Genomic DNA, 21669 nt, shown 5'->3' on the forward strand with positions numbered 1-21669 from the left:
ACATTCGAGTGTTGGTGTTCAAGCCCTACTTCCACCCGCAGGTTTCACCTGCACCTCATCCCTGGTGGTCCAGTGGACCTTTGTCCCCATTCTTTTGCTCCACTTTTTCTCTCCTTTTTTACTCCTTTTTTCCCTCACTTCTATCTCCCCCTTCACTCTCCTTCTGGGTCTTAACCTCCATTTTCTGTCATTCTCCCCTCATTTCAAGCTCCCCCTTCACTCTTCTGTGTCTTTCCTCCATTTTCCACTCATTTTTTGACTCATCTCAATCTCCCCCTTTCACTCTCCTGTGTCCTCTGTGTCTTTCCTCCACTCTTTCTTGCACTTTTGCTGCCTTATTTGCACTCTTCTCTCTCTTTTTGCCTTTTGCCTTTTTTAGCCCGTTTTTCCCAGCCTCTGCTGCTCCCGCGACCCCTCCGCCCCAGCACGACCAGTGCGACCGGCCAAATGCAGCTCCCCTCCCCTCCCCGCTCCCGCCTCCCAGCTCTCCAGCCCTCCCGGACCCAGCCGCGCTGCCAAAAGCAAGCCCATCTGCGCCCGTCCGCGACCCAACTGCGACCAGCACTAGGAACCCTGAATCTCTGCATCGCCAACGCTACGACCCAGCAGAACTCCACATTCTCAACCCAGGCCGCAACAACAACTACAAGCTAGCATCACCAGCCAACACCCACAGACCCTTCAGCTGTCACCGCTGCCGGCACACCTGCAGCACCGCAAAGACCACTGACCCAGCGCAATCCGCCCGCAAGAACACAACCGAACCGAAGACCCTACAATGCATCCTCCTCAACGTCCGATCCCTACACAAACAAGCCACCGAAATCTGGGACCTCCTCGACAGCACTACCCTGGACATAGCATTCTTTACCAAAACCTGGACCAATACCACCTCGGGACCGGACATCGCCATCGCCACTCCCTAAGGATACAAGATCTCCAGGAAGGACCGCACCACCAGCCCTGGAGGAGGAATCGCCATCGTCAACAAATCCACCCTCCACCTGAGCACACTACCCGACGAGCCCACAGACCTGATGGAATACCTTCACTTCAAGATACTGGCCAGCCCTACCTCCACCCTCCGTGGAACCCTCATCTACCGACCCCCTGGACCCCGCGGAATTTCACCAACTCCATCACGGACATTATCTCCCCGCATGCCATCGTGTCCACCAACTACATCCTACTGAGAAACCTCAACTTCCACCTCGACAACCAACTGGACCCCAGCACCACATCCCTCCTGGACAACCTTCACAACATTGGACTCCGCCAGATCATGACCGAACCCACCACTCAGCAGGACACACCCTTGACTCCCTCTTCACAACAGGAAACTCCATCACCTTCAGCCACACCACCGAACTCCCAAGGACTGACCATCGATCCATCCACTTCACCTTCAGAACACCCACCATCCACAGACACCAGCACCTGCTCCCACAAAGAAACCCGACCAGAATCACCGATGACCAGCTAACCTCATCACTCAGCAACTCCACCCCAACCATCACGGACAACAACAACACCGCAGACCGAACCCTGCACAGATGGATCTCTGACAGTGCCAACACCATAGACCCCCTCAAGAAAAACAACAACACCCACGCCAAGAAAGCCAGATGGTTCATCACCGAACTTCAAGAGTCCAGAAGCACTTGCTCGAAAACACCAAATCCACAGAAGCCCACAACAACTTCAGAGCCGCCTCCAACGCCCACCACCAACTCATCATAAAAATGAGCAAAAAAGCGATTGAAGACAGAATCTCCACTCATGCACTCAACAGCAATGAACTCTTCAACATTATCAAGGAGTTCGCCCAACCCACCAGCGAGTCCGCCGACATACCTCCCTCACAAGACCTCTGCAACAAACTCACCACCTTTTTCCACCACAAAATCAAGAGCATCTAAGACAACTTCGACTAAGACAATCAACACACTGAACCCTCACCAACCACCCCCAACACCCTGAAGCCAGCGATCGACAACAGGACAGCCCTCACCACCGAAGACACACTGAAGACGATGAAGTCAATCCACTCCGGGGCCCCCTCGGGCCCCTGCCCCCACCACATTTTCAACAGAGCTGCCGAAACCATTGCACCCATGCTCTGCCACACCATCAACCACACCCTGGCAACCGCCTTGTTCCCTGATGACTGAAAACACGCTGAGATCAACCCCCTCCTGAAGAAACCCTCGGCAGACCCCACCGACCTCAAAAACTACAGACCCATCTCCCTGTTCCCGTTCCCAGCGAAAGTCATTGAGAAAGCCATCAACAGCCAACCGCCACATTCATCGAAGAGCACCACATCCTCTACTCCTCTCAATCCGGCTTCAGAAAAAAACACAGTACGGAAACCGCCCTCCTTGCCGCAACAGACGATATTCGTACCTTACTGGACGAAGGAGAAACAGCAGCCCTCATCCTCATCGACCTCTCAGTGGCGTTCGACACAGTCTCTCACCACACCCTAATACGCAGACTCCACGACGCAGGGATCCAAGACAAGGCCCTTGACTGGATCCGCTCCTTCCTCTCTGGCAAAACAAAACGGGTCAGACTCCCCCTTTCCTCTCAGACCCTACACCTACCACCTGCGGAGTCCCCCAGGGGTCCTTCCTCAGCCTTATGCTCTTCAACGTCTACATGGCTCTGCTCGCCCCCATCATCAGAACCTACGGACTCAACATTGTGTCATACGCAGACGACACCCAACTCATCCTCTCCCTATCCAACGAACCCAACACCACCAGACACAACTTTCAAGAAGGCATGGAACCTGTCGCCAAATAGATAAAAAACAGCTGCCTACAACTAAACACAAACAAAACGGAAGTACTCATCATGGGCCCAAACCCAGATGCCTCGAACAACACCTGGTGGGCCCCCACCCTTGGAAGCCTGCCCACCTCACGGACCACGCACGCAACCTGGGAATCATCCTGGACTCAGAGCTCAAAATGGACTGCCAGATAAACTCCGTCTCGTCCTCCTGCTTCCACACCCCCTGTCTCCTACGTAAGACCTTTAAATGATTCCCTCTCAAATACAGAAAGACCATCACTCACACCCTGGTCACCAGCAGGCTCGACTACGGCAATGCACTCTATGCCGGAATAAACAAAAACCTCACCCGCAAGCTACAGAACATCCAAAACGCCGCCACAAGACTGGTCCTCAACCTGCAAAGCCACTGCCACATCTCCCAGCACCAGCGCACACTCCACTGGCTCCCCATCGAAGCTAGAGTCACCTTCAAGATGCTAACCCACGCTCACAAGGCCCTCCTCGACACCGGACCAGCATACCCGAACAGCCGACTCAAATTCCACACACCCCAAAGGACCCTACGATCAGCCCAGCTCTCCTACACCGTGGTCCCCCACACCAGAAAGACCAGATCGGGAGGCCACTCCTTCTCCTTCCACGATGCCAGTGCCTGGAACGACCTTCCGCTCCACCTCAGACAGATAACATCGCTCCCCATCTTCGCAAAAAAACTCAAGTTCTGGCTCTTCGACAGACGCCCTTCTTGATGGACTTGAACCTGCGAACCCCCCATACCCCCATCCCCTTCAGACCCTTGTGAGTAGTTGCTCTTAACAAACACCTGATTTGATTTGATTTGATTTGAGGAAGTTAGGCCCTGCCACCGGAAGAACCACCTGCAGCCACCTCAGGCCCTGCAACTGTGAATCCCCCCTCATCCGCAGGAGGGGACATCCATACAAATTATCAGGAGTTGAAGATGGCAAGACCTCTGCCACCACCAGTAAGAAACCATGAACCTCATTTCTTCCAGCGTTTGACTAGTATTCACTCTGTGGACCTTTTCTGGACACATTTACCTTTCTGAGACCAGTTGTATTTTGAGCATTTGACTTCAAACTATTTTGGCTCTTCAACTAGGCTTTTATTCACCATGACTGACTTTTTCACTGTGTCATTTTTTCATGTTTACTTCAATAAATTCACAACTCAAAAAGTCAAAGACTGTAGTGTTGTGTATCTCAACTCTATCATTGCATTTGTTTCCCTCCGTGTTATGTTATGTTATGTTATTTTATTTTATATAATTTTTAAAGCGCATGGCTGTCCTGGCAAATGTCCCAGCGCTAGCAGTAGAGAAAGGAAATATGGGAGAGGAAACTGCTACAGCAAAAGAGTCAGGTCTTTGCCGCCCTTCTGAAAGTCAGGTGGTTGGGGATGCTTCTGATGGAAAGGGGCGGGGAATTCCTAAGGACGGCGCGAGCACCTTGAATGAACGTGCTCGGTTCTACAAAAACAAGGAACTCATGCATCGGGATGTAGGGAAGGCATAGATCGCTCAGAATCGCAGGGTCTGAACCGGAGAGAATCTTGTGAGTAAAACAAAGCACTTTAAATTGAATTCTCTGCTCTATAGGCAGCCAATGAAGTCGGCGCTGAAGGCTGACTCTTCCTCTGGGGTCCCGGTTGATAACCGCATTGTAATACATAAGGTACCTATGGACCTTATTTGAATCAGATTAATATATCTTGATTCTAACAAATCCCTGAAAACTCATGGTCTATACACACAGAGACGCACCCAGTCTCGCACCTCTTTTTTCACTCTAGGTCCTGAAGAAAGCCCACTTGACCCACAGGGGCAAAAACAAGGGCTAAAACATGTCGACCTTTTTATGGACATTCTAGGTGCGGGAGATTCCTAACAAATCCCATCATGCACTCCATCTAATTTTTAATAATCATCTCGAATCCAGACCCATTAAATCTTCTATCTGGCTGTACGAGTATTTTAAGTAGTTACTTTTCATGTTCTAGTGACCCCTGTATCACTGATCACTACTGCACTAACTATGGGTACACCTCCGGGTGGAGGAAGCATGAGAACTAACCCTATGATGATGTCACGTTTTTAAGAGTCAGGCGGAGAATCAAGATATACCACAAATTCCATCCTCTGTACGTGAATGAGGGTTTTTTATCGGTACACTGAACGAAAAACTTAAAACACTGGTTAAGCAGGACAAGTGATCCGTTCACTTCTTGATTTTTTGGTAGCATAATAAGGAAGTTGAATGGATCACAGCTTCTTCTCCCCCCCCCCTTGATTATATAGCATATTGGTTTTACACAATACGTAATTAATACACTATTAAAAGTTAAAGTCCTTGCTCCATCAATCCCCTCTCTGATGGCATTTTTGAGCCAACACAAAATCACCCATCCCAATCAGATGCTAACTTTAACATATCTCATTCTCTTTCCTTTTTCGTTCTTATTCTCATCTTTATTCTTCAAATCTTTCATTCTTTCATATAAATGTCCTTTCATTTTGTCTAGCTGTATTTCTTCATATTTTCTTTACTTTCCCTTTCCAGTTACTTCATATCTTTTTCTTCTGAATGTATTTGTGCAACACTTACACCATATTACTATTGTTATAACTATTATTGTGATACCAACTAATGGTAAGACTACTTGACCTATTATACCTTTCCCAAGATTAGAAACCCAAGTCCCTATTGAGGAAATACTCTTTGTTAGTCTCTCCCATATATTCTCAAACTCCACTGGTTTAAATTGTTTCTAGAAGTTTTGTAATATTCCCAGTATATCCTCTACTTTCTTTACTTTTATCAGGTATGTAAGTGCAACAATGTTGCACTTTCAACATTTTATAGACTCCGCCTTCCTTTGCCAATAATATATCAAGCGCAAGTCGATATTGCAAAACCATATACCTAATTGCAACCATTTCTGTATTAATCATCAAGAAACCTCCAGCAGTATCGGTCGAAAGACGATCAACTATTGTTGACAATTGACAGATTCTATGTGAATTTAGAACGACTCCCACTGAAGGTATCAATGCACTAAATATGTCACTTATAGTTTCTGAAAAACTAGAACTCTTTCTGCGTGTTAGTTCATTGATGTTTTCATTGCTTCCAGTGATTCTTTTTACATGTGATATCTTCGGAAATACTATTCCGAAGTAGCAACTCCTGTACCACCGTGCATGTAGTTTATAGTAAGCTTTATTCCCTCACAGGAAATACTGGATCTGTTCCCCCTTTTAGTCCCCAGCCTCCCAAAACCAGCAAGTTATGTTAACATTCACTGGAACCAATAAATACGTTGTTATTGTCTGTCTTTAATCTATGGAGGCAGGTTTTCCCTGTCTTTACAAAGTCGAGGGACATCACAGCATGAGCTTTACCAGCTGTATAAATTCCCTCTTTCTCAGCCCAGGGTGGTATATGAGTTTTCTGTCCAGCAGTTTTTCTTTGGAAATCCTGTCTCCTTTCTTCAACTAAATTCAAAAACACTTTCTCTTCTTCATGTAATGAGCATGTTAGGTTATCCTTATGTGCCTTCACTATATCCAATGACTTCATTGTTAAGAAAAATTCACCAATAAACTGTGCATCTAGACTACTAAGCACTGGAATCATATTCTTACGAATGGGAATTTCTGTAAATACTACATCTAGATTTGAATAATAATATTGAAGTTTTCCTGTTCTATAAAAGAACCTTTACAATATGCTACATGAAATACCGTATGTTAAAGGCAAATGATGTTATGTGACTCCTTCTGGTACTGAAGCTGGTAATTTCATACAAACATAACAATCACTAATCTCCATTGTGTCTAAGTATTGAAACAATAATTTTGTAAATACATTTAAAGATGTGTCATTATCGGTTACTGTGTGATGTCTGTTGCTTCTAATTCTACTCTATATCATTTCATAGTAGCTGTCTTTTCATTAGTGTCTGTGTCATTCTTCTTGTCTGTTATCATAAGATAAGGTACTGCTATTGTTAGAAATAGCCATACTAAGATTACTAATAAAATAATACGTATGCAGGTCCTACAGCATTTCTTTATACAGCTTCGTTTTGGTATTTTAGCAACCCTCTCTTTAGTCATTTTGATTTAAGAAGATTCCTCTTCTTTTCTTTAGTTATGAATCAGAATCTTTAGTACTTCAAGGAGGCCTTACTTCCCCTTTGTCAATCTGTTCTGCAATTGCTTCTTTAACTGTCTCTTCATTTTTAATCTAGATCCTCAAATTCTTCTAGTATCTCATAGGTCCATTCAGGACCCTTGAACTTATTGTTCAAGAATTTCAGTCTTGGACTTCTCCGAATGTTTTTAGCAATTGACTGTTCAGACTGAGTTTGACTAGTAACCTCATTTACTTGTTCTGGGTTTTTATTTACTTTTCTCAAATGATAATTTAGCCTTTTGACTCCACCTGGCTAATTATCACCTTTTCTGACCCTTTTAACTTGCACTGCACTTTTACCATCTTTGTCTTTCTCAAGAGCTCTTTTATTCTCGTTATGTTGTGGCACAATCTGATTTTCCCTTTTCTCAGTATCTATCTGTCCTTGTTCAGGTCTTGTTATTGTGGCTTCTTCTGCCTGAACTTGTTCTTCTTCCTCTAACTGTTCCTGATCGGCTATCCTTTCAGACTCCTCTTCTTCAACCCAAACTTGTTCTTTTTCTCCAAACTGGTCCAGTTCAGGTCTTACTACAATTGGTTCTTCTGCTGCCTGAAAGTGTTCTTCTTTACCGGTCTGTCCCTGCTCAGGGTTTTCGGTTGCTTTATTTACCTGAGAATGTTCTTCTGTCCCTGTCTGGTCCTGCTCAGGGTCTCCAGTAGCTTTGTTCTCTTTTTCCTGCATGTGTTCTTCTACACCTTTCTGATCCTCACTACTTTCTTGTCTTTCTAATCGTGTTCTACTTCTTGTTTTAATAACCACCTCAGGTATGTAGACCACTGGTATCCAGTCCTCCTGACTTGTGCTCAGTTGTTCTTTGTCCGTCCCTTCAGAATATGTTCCTTTAGATTCTTCGACTGTACAACCTTCAACAGCCTCAACTGTTCTAGTCAGTTGTGGTCTCTTTTCAGCAGGGGCTGGAACCCTTTTCATGTGGCTAGCATGGATCCAATTGGGCAAAAAAGGCACACTTCTCTGCTGTAGTAGTGACCAGTATGACTTGCCGTGGATCATCCAACCTGGGTGTTAGGCACGACTTTCTGGTGTGCTTTTTCACTACTGTGATGTATTCCTATAGGTTCTGTATCGATCCCCCTATTCCTGACCCTGTTCTGGTTAACAAGTTAACTAGCAGCCATCCCATGATGCAGAAACCGTTATCTGATTAAGCCACACCACGGCACAGGAACGTGTTATCTGATTATGTCATAACGCTTGCCATCTAATTAGACAAGCGATATTCCTCCAGCCCCTGATAAGGCATACGGAGTTCTCAAAACAAATCAAACCTATGACACCCCGGGAAAAACCCTGCGGCCATTGTTTTGATTTCATCGAGAACTTCAGCAAAAGAATGTGCTAACGACCACGTCGTATGACATCCTTATTGACGTATCTATGTCCATCCTTACGTCAATCTCGGCACCTTACAGGTATAAATATTACCGGTATTGCCTTAAGCAAACACACGCGGTGGTGACGAGATCGGAGCAGCCAGACTTGCCGAAGCCCAGAGCAGAGCAGACCCCGCTGGCGCAGCCCTCCTTCCTGACGCGCTGAGAACGAGACACTGCTTTCTCCTGCCGAGAAATCCAGCTCCGGCGCTTCCGGGTAGCCCTCGCAGGCAGCCTGGAATATCGAGACCAGAGACGAGAGATACCATCCCTCATTCATCCTAAATTCCAGGTACAGAACTGAATAACCCCTCGCAGAGAATTCTTGAGTCAGTCACTTGGCAAAACAAACTTAACTTAAACTGCTACTTTCTATTCCCGCCCACGTATTAGGCTTAGGTCAGGTACACCGGGGTAGGCGTAGTTAGAAACACCAGTTGAGTACGATTAGTCAAATGTATATGTATATATCTATTTTATCCATTTTTAACCTACATATGGCTTAGAAACCATATTAATGTTTTTACAGTATTATTTTATACTTCTGCTTTTATTGTATGCACTTTACTTAACCATAAGTATTGCGATAATATCGATCCATTTCTCTTGTACGAGAAAAGAGACTGATCAATAAATAACATCTTTTATTGAACACGCCCGTCTCTTCCTTTTCTCTACAATCTGGTGAGACTAAGAATGCACGTACTGACTGAGTAAAATAAGTTGTCTTTTGTTTTCACACGACTCTAGAGATACACTCTTGATTAGGGGAGAGCAAAGTTGTCATGTTCTATGGTTGTCAGAAACTAAATCCCTTCTTGTCTATCCAGGGAGGTTCAACTCCTCCTTGCCTATTCGAGAAAGTTTCTAGTGAACTCTGAGCTAGCTGGCAAACCCAAAACTTCTAATATCGACAATAGCAGACCTAGTTAACGTCTGGTCTAGGCCTATACTATTGAAGGTATTATTCCAATGCGCAGAGCCTATTGGGATAACAGGAACTACACTACATGGCGCCCAAACGTTTGGAAAGGCGATAAAACTAACGCAAGACATTAGAGTAAATCAGTCGTGCTTTTTCACTCAGACCCCTTTTTTCCCATAATACTCCAAAGACGTCTGGAGTGGGTGAAAGGTCATATCCGCCAAACCTCGCAGGAGGAAACTCCTATGTATGGTTCTTGGTTTAGTCAACGTTGAAGGATACACTGTTCCAAAATATTGTGCATCTAATCTTTGCTTCCATAAGAAACCTGATCTGCAAACAAACAAAATAACCTTCCTGACAGTAGAATGTCAGAGACTGAAGAAGAAAGAGAGATAGCTAGAGTAGCAGCTGAACTCGTAGAAGCTGATAATACTATGCAAGAAGCAGACCCGGATTTAATACTCATCCCGGTCAACACAAGGAAATCTATAACTTTAAAACTTATAGAAAATGGACTGACACCTAGAGGTGGCACAGTCATATTCGTAATAGAGGCACACGAATATCGGCAGACAGAGGTATTCTATTCATGGATAAACTTTCCAGCAGCAAACGCTGTAACAAAGGTCTTCCACCATTACAAAACAGAGGAACCTCCTGAAGACTACACTCCTTTCGAGGAGGTGGAAGTACCACTTAAATTTCAAGAGCACCTGCTCTTGTTTAATGGCGCCCTAAAACACAACAATCACATCACCAGGCTCGGTCCATTAGGTAGACCAGGAGCAACGTGGCCGGTCCTAGCCGGATACACACCACATCCAGACATCGAAGGGATGTCTGCAGCAAATCTTTTAATACAATTAAAACAATTAATAAAAATACATAGACAATTAGTCCAATATGTAATGCGGACTTCAACAATCCAACCAGCAATTAAAATTCCACAGCTGACCCCTCATCAGGGGAACACAAATAAAATTACACCACAGAACATACAGTCCTGCCTAGGTAAGGTACCAGCTAAAAGGGAACAAATACCATTCTGGTTAGCACAAAAAATCACCCAAATAGAGGCGGTGTTTCCAGACACCACTCCTGTGGATAAACACAGGATTCTGACTATCTGTCTTCCAATGGGAATCGCACCACACGTGGAGGACTGTGACACTTGGGGTACAGTCTTTGCTTCCATCTACACAAAAACGCATGGTGTTCCATCCATCTCGGTAATACCAGATGTGCTAAAACAAATTCAGAACGAATACGGTCCAGAACCCGCTTTAACTCTTGGTATGAAATTACTGAAAGACTTCAAGCAGGTCTCGGCTATATTACTAGCCAATATAAAGGGAGAAGCAGCAAACGTGGCGATCCGCCAGAGGTTAAAAGAAACAGATATAGCAGACCAACCAGCTGAAATTGCCAGAATAATAGAAAAATCCTATGAAGAACTAGGTAGAGATAGTCTGGGTGGAATACCAGTGAAGCCCCAACTAATTGAAAGTCCTGAAAAAATATTTATTAAAGATAATCTAAACAGTCAAAAGAAGAACTGGGATGGAAACAAACAATCCAATCCAAAAGAAAAGAGATTCCAGTCCAGAGGAAGGTCTCCTCGGCGGAGAGAAAAATCTCCAAACCAAGGACACAGGTCTCCCCAAAGTGAGCCCTCTGGGAAAAAATACAACCTTAGAAATAGGGATAATATAAAGAAACCGGATAGATATCAAGATTTTGATACACGTCCCTCTCAATCTTTTCAGACTTCCTCGCAGAAATCGGAAAGAAGAGGACGATCGGAACCCAGGGAAGGGCACGCCAAGTCCAAAGACAAGGAACCTGCTCATCCAAATAAGAAATTACAATTTCCCAAAAAGAAGGTAGCCAGTATTAAAGTATTCAACAATGCCGAGAATACTGAGGACACAGCTGAAAAACGGAGAGTGGGCTCAGACAATGCTAGACAGCGCAGCAGAAGTGAGCATAGCTCGCAAAGTCCTTATGAATCATCTGGAGACAGTGGACACGAATGAATACCTTCAAGTGGAAACTGCAGACACCAGAGTTAGCAAACGTCACAAAATATATGAAATAACATTACGTATAGAGGGGGATAAGACTAGAAAAATAAGGGGACTATTTTTGGGATAATCTCTCCAAAGGCTATGACATCCTTCTAGCTGAAAAAGACTGGCCACCAGAGTTTGTCAGGGAGTGCCCTCATGGCGAAGAAATAATTATGCCTGCCTTCTCAAATCATATCCCAATTCATAAAAAATATACACTTGCTAGAAAGTGGGCAGTAGCTCAAGCTCCTGCTTTATATAAAAATCACGTAGGATGGGATGAGGATTCTCCTCCTCACAAAATCCAGTTAAAATCACAACCTACTGCACAAAGACAGTACCCAATTAAGCAAGAAGCTAAAAAACAGGTAAAAGAAATCCTAGACCAATTAGAATACCAGGGGGTGATTGAAACTTGCACCTCACAAATGAACAACCCTTTGTTTCCTGTCTCCAAACCAGACAATTCATATCGTCTAGTTTTGGATTACAGACACCTTAACTCATGTTGCAAATCTTTTGCAGTACAAAACTCGCATAGTGCAGCACTAATGAATAACATAGTGCGCAAAAAATACAAAACAACATTAGACATCTCTAATGGATTCTTCTGTCAAAATATAGCACCAGAGAGCAGATACTTGTCTGCGTTCTCAATAAATGGCGCTCAAAAACAATTCTGTCGGTTACCCCAAGGGTTCAAGAACAGCCCAGGATTATTCTCAGCGAGAGTAACAGAATTATTACAAACATATGACGAAGAGGCATTATCTTATGTCGACGACATATACCTAACAGATGATGACTTGGATACTCACTTGAAGAGAGTGAACACCATAATACTTGGGTTCGCAGCAGAGGGTTACAAATTCAACTTCAAAAAATCCAGAATTGCCCATCTAACAGTTCTGTTCTTAGGATATGAATTATCAAGTGAAGGCAAATGCCTGGCTGACAATTTCCTAGAGAAATGTGCCGTACTCCAAGCACCTAGAACACTAAAAAACCTACAGTCAATTCTAGGCTTCCTAAATTTCGGAAGAACATACATTGCAAATTACGCAGAAAGGGTCAAACCCCTTTATGATCTAATAAAACCAGATTTTAAAAGAACCAATTGGACTCAAATACACACAGAAATTCTGAGATCCTTACAAACAGATATGTTAATTAAAACAAAATTAGAAACACGTGATAACACACGCAATCTTGTGATTCGAGTCATCCCAGGAAGATGCGGATTCACATACCTGACCTCTAACGAGGGAGAAAAGGTACCAATTGCATTCAAATCACACTTATACACTAAAGCTGAAATGAAATTTAGCCCAACGGAAAAAATTCTTACTGCAACACAGACAGCTATAGCAAAAGAACGAGCCCTGGCACAAGGTAAACGAATAATAATCGTAACACCGATACCAGCCCTGGAGGCGGTAACAAAGGCAAGCATTCCGAATGCTAAAGCACTACATCCAAGGTGGATACAGTGGGCTAATTCTCTTGCTGCAACAGACGTGGTATATGAATTTGATCCCAATTTAAAAACACAAGAATTTCTCCAATACGAATTCGAATGTCCTCTGCCGACCGAAATTCTGCCTCTAGATCATTACGGCTGTATAATATATACAGACGGATCAGCACAACCCGCAGTGGGGGGTAAACAAGCTTACAGTGCTGCGTGCGCGATTGTTAAAGGTCGCTGGCACGAAGGGAAATTTAAACCAGCCATCACCAAAACACAATCTCTGGGAGATTGTACAGCTCAGCGAGCTGAACTACTGGCATTCAAGATGGCGCTTGAAAATACCGATCGAGAATTCCCCACACTCATAGTGTGCGATTCGTATTATTGCGTTCAGTCTTACAATGAATACTTACAGATCTGGCTTCAGAATGGTTTTAAGGATGCAAAAGGAGGCACAATCAAGCATAAAATGCTCTGGGAACATGTAGTTCTTTTACAGAAAGAACTACCAAAGACTCACGTGATACATACACTGAGTCATCAACGTGATGGCGTTCACGTTGCAGGGAATTCATTGGCTGATGAGGCCGCGAAGGCAGCTGTGCAAACGGCTTCCGTAGCTGCCATCACACGGTCGAAAACAAAAATAGACAGCGAGATATTACAGGCTGTCAGCGCTACAGAAAAGGATTCGATAGAAACACTCCCGAAAGGCTTTCCAGTAAAATACTCATACATAACTGATGAAAACAATGTTCCTTTTGCTCGAATCCCTGGATTCAGCCACAGTATCATTGTTAAAACAGAGATACTGGTGGCCACAAATGAGAAGACAAACAAGGAACTATGTTTTAGAATGTGAAATATGTCAAAGAATGAAAGTATCAACAGTGAGACGACCAGCACAGACGCCCCTTCTAATCTCGGATAAACCATTAGCCTGTGTTTACCTGGACCACTGTGGTCCCTTACAAAGGGATGGTAACTATAAATATATCTTGGTCGCAGTGGATTCATGCACGAGATTCATATGGATGTGGCCCCAGCGAACGGCTGACGCCAGAACTGTTATAAAAGATTTGCGAGTCTTTATCGGCACATACGCAATTGGCATGCTGCATTCGGACCAGGGTCCTGCTTTTAGCTCTAGAGCTTATAAGGAGGCCATGGTCAGCATGGGCGTTACATTGCGGTACTCTTGTCCATTTCACCCTGAGGGGAACGGAATTGTAGAAAGAAAAAACCGTGACATAAAGCAATCTATAACAGCAAAGGTATTAGGTTCGGGAGCTGGGTGGGTCAAACATCTAATAAGTGTCCAACGTAGTCTAAATAACTTGCCAAGAAATTCTCTGAAGGGATTCAGTCCGTACGAATTAATGTTTGGAACTAGGATGTTAGTCTTAGATCTTGACAGTCAGACTTCAGTGGTGAAGGAAAAAAGCTTTGATATCAAAGATCGTTTGGCTATTTTACAGGACTTAAACAAAACAAGAAAAGACCTGAGCAACATAAAGTTGAAACAGCAGCCAACAACCACTGAAGAACCACCACCTGTCCCAGCAAGACCTGTCTGGATTCCAAAAGTCGGGGATCTAGTCAGAGAAAAGATCGCGGTAAAGAAGGAATTTGGGCCTTCTTACAGAAAAGCAGTTCCTGTCTTGTCTATCAACGGGACAAGATCAGTTGTACTACCGCCGCTTGCTGGTAAAAAGGAGAACCGAGTTGTATCCATCGACCTGGTAAAACCACAATCATGTGGCCGATAACAAACAGTAGGCCAAGTGGACTCCCGATGAGTAGCAGAACACCAAGGTTTGCTACAAATACAGAGGTCCAAACTAAGAGGCTAATCACATTCGAAACGCCTACAGAACAACAACAAGGACTATGCAACAATGCATTGGAACTCAGACCTCTAACAACCCAAATAAAAACATTTAGTAGAGACACACCAACCTACAATGAAGTAACAAACGAATATGCAAGAAACAGTAATCCTGAAGCAATTGGAACAATTGACAGAACTGCATCCGGCTACTTCATAAACTTCGATGATTCCTCTGAAGACCTAAGTGAATCAAAAACACAGCCATCATCAAAAACCTTTAAAGATAAAGCTACAGAACTTTTGAAACAACTGAAAGAAACATATCTAATTTCTCCATGGATTGAATTCTGGGTGGGCTTTGGAGCATTTATCCTCATACTTTGGCTCATCATGGTACTAACTTTGGGACGCTTCATTGAGGGAAAATATGCTAAAATGGACACAGCAAATCAGAAAATCAACTTGATCCTCAAGCCACACACATCTTCACACGTCGAGAAAAGAGAACTTTCTTCAGTCAACTTCACAGCCAATCCTATACCAGGTGGGGTAGCATGGGACAATACTGACTACGAAATTTATGGTCCGGTTGAAATCCTGAAATATCCACACCAAATTAAGATCTCGTTAAGTGACTTTGTAAAACCAAGCTCATTTGCTGATGATTGGGACTTTGAAAACATAAATGATATGATGTCTGACTTAGTGATGTCTGCTAAATTTACCAAACATGATTATTTGCAGGGTTCGACTAATTATGATAGTATGTACTGTTACAACCACTATGGTAACCATTTTCTACATAAATCGGCACAACCTAGAAATGTTTTAAATTATAATCAATGGGAACATTGTGCGACCCCTCCAAAAGGAAGCTCAAGAACCTTTTACAACAAATATTCATACTTTTCAGGGTTCAACACAAGTAATGCTGAAACATTTTATTTCAAATTGTCAAATAAGACAGGGACAAAGATCATGCTAACAAACACGAAATTGATATATTCAGACTCATTTTTTGAACAAATGAATACTTTTGGTTTTGATTATTGGGACAAAAATGTTGAAGTAAAAAGTGTTTGGGGTACGAAAGAATGGCAAGTACAAGGTATAGAATCATTGTTTAGAGCCTGCATGATCCCAGAACAAATTATATTTTTGAATGACACTGTTCAACAAACCACCTGTCTTGGCTTAGCCAAAATCAAAGACTTAAATAAACCGTCTATTCCAAAGCCAACAATGGACAGCAATAGCTCTACAGATAAAGAGATAGACGTAAACTATGTATTAAACCAAAACAGAACACATCCTGATTGGAAACAATGGTTAATCTGGCCCACAGATACTAATAACTGTCAAGATAGATTCCTGAACAAAACACAGGGGTTCACATTGACCAGGCCAGACCCTAGATATTCCCAAAGACAACACCCAGGGATAATAACCACCTACAGTGTGGGTAAATTATGCCTTCAATGGCTACAAACTTCCACACTGACAGAAATTAAGCAACACCTAACTTTACTTACTGATGGTGCTGACTTGCGTGATTTCATTATGGGACCACGCAAACAGCGTCAGAAACGTTTCATAGCAGCCTCTGTATATGCAGCTTACAATGAGGCCTGGAAGGTGACTCAAATTGAGACAGCAGAAAGTATACGGGAAATTGACCATATTCATTTGGAAAAATCACTTTCTGTAGTGGACAATGGGTTAATGACTCTGTCCTCCAGAATTTTTTCTTTGGATAGCATTGTGTCTTCAGCAATCGAAATTTTATCGCAAGACTTACTGTTGTTACAACACGGTCAGTCTCAATTGCGTTCTATTGTACAGCTTGGCTGCACGTTACAAAATCTGCGTTCAGGCTATGTGCCTTGGCGTTTAATCAACACAACGTCACTATTCAATATCTTTAACCTTACTGATAAACAAATCAGTATGGCACAAAAGGGTGCTGATTATACAATCCTGAGCATTGAGAAACTCGAGAGATTACCAGTGACAATGTCAGAACGACCTGTCAGTGAATGGATAATACATGGGATAATTAATATTCCAATATCAACCTTCAGGTTTCAATACTGCCAAAAATATATACAGGCTGGCATGTACGAAAAATTGGGAAAAGGGTACATTAAGACAACATGGAATTTGCCCTATCCACATGCATGTGTCAGTAATAAAGGACAGAAAGTGTTTCTTAGTGGCAATAATTGTGCGATGTCACTAAGCGGTACACTTCTGTGTAATGGAATTAGTTTGCATGGAGCCTGTGAAGGGAACTCAAATAACCTTTCATGTCACCAACTAGGCACACCTGCAACAGAGATAGAACCATTTTTTCAAAGACTCTATAATGGGAGTTACATTGTAATTGTGGACCGCAGATGCTATAGTCTTATGCCCGGGACTCCTTATCTCGTAACTACGACTGCGAAGGTCAAGTGCTGTGGACGCTTATTGTTCCCCAGCTCCTTTCCAGACAGGGAGGCAAGGGCATGGCCCAACTTGAAAATTACTTCTATTCGAATAGACACTTTAAGCAGAATGAAAACAGTGCTTCTTCAGATGCCAACCAGGCTCACGTCATCAAAAGAAACGTATGATCTCCTAGTCGCAAGGACGACTGCAGAGATTCACTCATTGTTATCAACTAATTCCCCCATACATTTCGCAGAAATCCTGAATGAAATCTTAAATATTTCTGATACCAGTGGAGTCTCAAAAGTATTTAAGACAGTATTTTCGATGGCATTAACACCATTTAAAGCCATACTGAGTATTTTTCCAGACTTCGTCCATTCGATTTTTGGCGGACTTCCCCTCATTTTGGGACTAGTTGCAGGAATTCTATTCTAAGTCCCTATATTTCGTTATGGCAAACCGTGTCACAGACAAAACACCTGCGACAAGGGAAGAAACAATCCGAGCCATTGGATACCGGGACCGGATATCAAAAATCCTGGGACTAACCCGGCTTAGAGACCTGAACATGACTTGGTTTCTTTCATTTCGACCAATGTGGCATCGATGTGTTTTACCTGTATTAAGGTGCATGCTGTGCGGAGAAGAATGCGTGTTGGACACCTGTCTGATGCTACAATCGGATGCGCCAATGGATGCAGAAACATTGTTGAGCCCAATAAAGGCTCATGCTTTGTGCTGCCCTCAACGGCTGCCAATCCTGATGACGGCATTTGTGGAGACTTCACCGCTACGATTAAGGGGTAGTGAAGTTCAAGATGAAAGCAGCATCGATCAGGTACGACCTTCTGTCAGCAATATTAATCAAAACGTCAATGGAGACAATCATGCGCATGAATGCATGGTTACATCCTTTTCGGAGTTAGTGGAACTCTCACAGGAAGCTGTTGACAGCTTTTTCGACAGTCTAAATGATATGATGTTCTCCCCAGAGCAGAAATAGAGACTTTTGAGCAAGCTAGCACACGGCGTTCCCTGAATTTGGCCTTCAACTTTAATAACAGAATACCATGAACAATTTTCCCTCCAGTTCACGGACAGCAATTTTTTCAGCAGCCCCAAAATATTTTTACGATTTTTTCGGGACACTTATCTTCTGCTTAAAGTAAGAACTATTCTTAGAGAACTAAACTTTCTATTTTTAGATACTTTATAGACATTAGCTGCCCGCTGGTATGTTCATAAATATTTTATTCTGTGATGGAATGGTCTCGAACTTTTTCTTCTGTATTAAGAGCCATTTCATGTGTAATTCTCATATTCGATTAGTAATAATGTATACATATGCTTGATTACTTTGGCATTATTCTACAGCTTGAGTGCATATAATACATGTGACTATTTTTTTTTCGTATATTAGATAAATTCGAAATGCATTATATGTATTTTGGGGTGGTAAGGTATACACAATACTCTACAGTATGTTTTACTATGCCTAGATTCGTAAACATGGCCATAGTTAGCGTGGAGTGGGTGTGATGTATTCCTATAGGTTCTGTATCGATCCCCCTATTCCTGACCCTGTTCTGGTTAACAAGTTACCTAGCAGCCATCCCATGATGCAGAAACCGTTATCTGATTAAGCCACACCACGGCACAGGAACGTGTTATCTGATTATGTCATAACGCTTGCCATCTAATTAGACAAGCGATATTCCTCCAGCCCCTGATAAGGCATACGGAGTTCTCAAAACAAATCAAACCTATGACACCCCGGGAAAAACCCTGCGGCCATTGTTTTGATTTCATCGAGAACTTCAGCAAAAGAATGTGCTAACGACCAAGTCGTATGACATCCTTATTGACGTATCTATGTCCATCCTTACGTCAATCTCGGCACCTTACAGGTATAAATATTACCGGTATTGCCTTAAGCAAACACACGCGGTGGTGACGAGATCGGAGCAGCCAGACTTGCCGAAGCCCAGAGCAGATCAGACCCCGCTGGCGCAGCCCCACCTTCCTGACGCGCTGAGAACGAGACGCTGCTTTCTCCTGCCGAGAAATCCAGCTCCGGCGCTTCCGGGTAGCCCTCGCAGGCAGCCTGGAATATCGAGACCAGAGACGAGAGATACCATCCCTCATTCATCCTAAATTCCAGGTACAGAACTGAATAACCCCTCGCAGAGAATTCTTGAGTCAGTCACTTGGCAAAACAAACTTAACTTAAACTGCTACTTTCTATTCCCGCCCACGTATTAGGCTTAGGTCAGGTACACCGGGGTAGGCGTAGTTAGAAACACCAGTTGAGTACGATTAGTCAAATGTATATGTATATATCTATTTTATCCATTTTAAACCTACATATGGCTTAGAAACCATATAAATGTTTTTACAGTATTATTTTATACTTCTGCTTTTATTGTATGCACTTTACTTAACCATAAGTATTGCGATAATATCGATCCATTTCTCTTGTACGAGAAAAGAGACTGATCAATAAATAACATCTTTTATTGAACACGCCCGTCTCTTCCTTTTCTCTACAATCTGGTGAGACTAAGAATGCACGTACTGACTGAGTAAAATAAGTTGTCTTTTGTTTTCACACGACTCTAGAGATACACTCTTGATTAGGGGAGAGCAAAGTTGTCATGTTCTATGGTTCTCAGAAACTAAATCCCTTCTTGTCTATCCAGGGGGGTTCAACTCCTCCTTGCCTATTCGAGAAAGTTTCTAGTGAACTCTGAGCTAGCTGGCAAACCCAAAACTTTAAGTCTAATATCGACAATAGCAGACCTAGTTAACGTCTGGTCTAGGCCTATACTATTGAAGGTATTATTCCAATGCGCAGAGCCAATTGGGATAATAGGAACTACACTACACTACCACCCAGTCCCCAGGATTCAAATCATGCGCCTGAGCTGGCTGCCTGGCAGCTGCGTCTTCTACAACCTGGTGAGAGACAGAACGCACTAGGTTAGCCAATCCTTTGCAATAATCCAATACCAGGTCATCAGTTATCGTCAGTATTTTATGTCCTGGTATAAATGCTTGTCTCATTGCCCTTCCCATAAGATTTTCATGGGGACTCAATCCTGTGTTTCTGGCAGGAATACTTCTGATTTCCATTAATACAAGGGGCAATGCATCTGGCCAATCCAGTGATGTGGATGCACACACCTTTGCCAGTCTTGACTTGATTGTGCCATTTAATTGCTCTACCACTCCAGAAGCCTCCGAGCGGTATGCACAGTGCAGTTTCTATTCAATTTTGAATGCTTCACAGATTAATCGAATTACTTCATTATTAAAATGAGGTCCTCTATCTGATTCCAAAGTTACTGGAAAACCAAAACGTGGAATTAACTCTCTCAACAACAGTTTGGCAACTGTTATAATGTAATTTCTCCTAGTGGGGTATGCCTCCACCCATTGTGAAAACAAACACACTATGACAAGAACGTACTTCATTCCCTTGCATGGTGGTAACTCTAAAAAGTCAAGCTGTAATCTCATGAATGGTCGCTCTGCCTTCCGATTTTTCCCCAACTGACCACGGTCTTCCTACCTGGGTTTATTTGTTGGCATACTAAACATCTTTGGCAAAGGCTCTCTGTAACTACTTTAAACCTTGGGTATACCAATCTTGTCTAAATAGTCTGATCATAGTGAGCCTGCCTACATTAGTGGCTCCTTCGTACTTTCTTGGAAATTGAGAGAGCAAGTAGTCAAGTCAAGTCAAAGATAGCTTTATTCGATTTCATTTGAAAAAATCATAAAAGCACATAAAAATACATATATATATATATATATATATATATACAGTAAAATTCATTGATAGAATGACAATGTTGAGGACAAGCCTCTATATTTTTCATTAAAATTCTGTTTTAACACATTGAGGATCTGCATCTAATGATACTTTTTAAAAACATAGAGACCATAGTTATAGACTTTTCATCTTGTAATAACTGGATCCTAAAAAAGGCAGCTCTACATTGTCTCCGGCCCCATGTCTTTAACAAAGGTAACAAGTATCTCTTCCTGCTATATGCATACAATTTACAAAATAGCACACAATGTATAGGTGATTGTAAGGAAGAATCATCACAGGGGCATGGTATTAAATCTTTTGACCAGTCATTTATGTCTGGAAAAGTTGCCAATCTAAAGAATGTGCCAGTTCTCAATCGTAATAGCAACATTCTGCTGTAGCTGGACCAATTAGATGATAGGTACAGCTGAATGCCCGGACCCTGCAATAAGTATTGATGTTGAATAACAGAGGCCTTCTTTCCCTCTGCCTGCCAACGTTTGTCTTCCATATACACAAAACAAGCCTCCTTCAATGCTTTTCTAGAGATGGTGGTTAGTGTAGATGGGTCATTATAAAACTCCGGATGGCCAATGTCTGTTAGAAAAGTTTTTACATATCTTAACCACTGGATGTATTTTGCACCATGGTGTTTTACACAGTCCGTAATAATGGCCCTATTAAACTCAGTTTCAGTAGATGACCATAC

The sequence above is a fragment of the Lissotriton helveticus genome, chromosome 5_1 (assembly GCF_964261635.1).
Source record: "Lissotriton helveticus chromosome 5_1, aLisHel1.1, whole genome shotgun sequence".
NCBI classification, from domain to species: domain Eukaryota; kingdom Metazoa; phylum Chordata; class Amphibia; order Caudata; family Salamandridae; genus Lissotriton; species Lissotriton helveticus.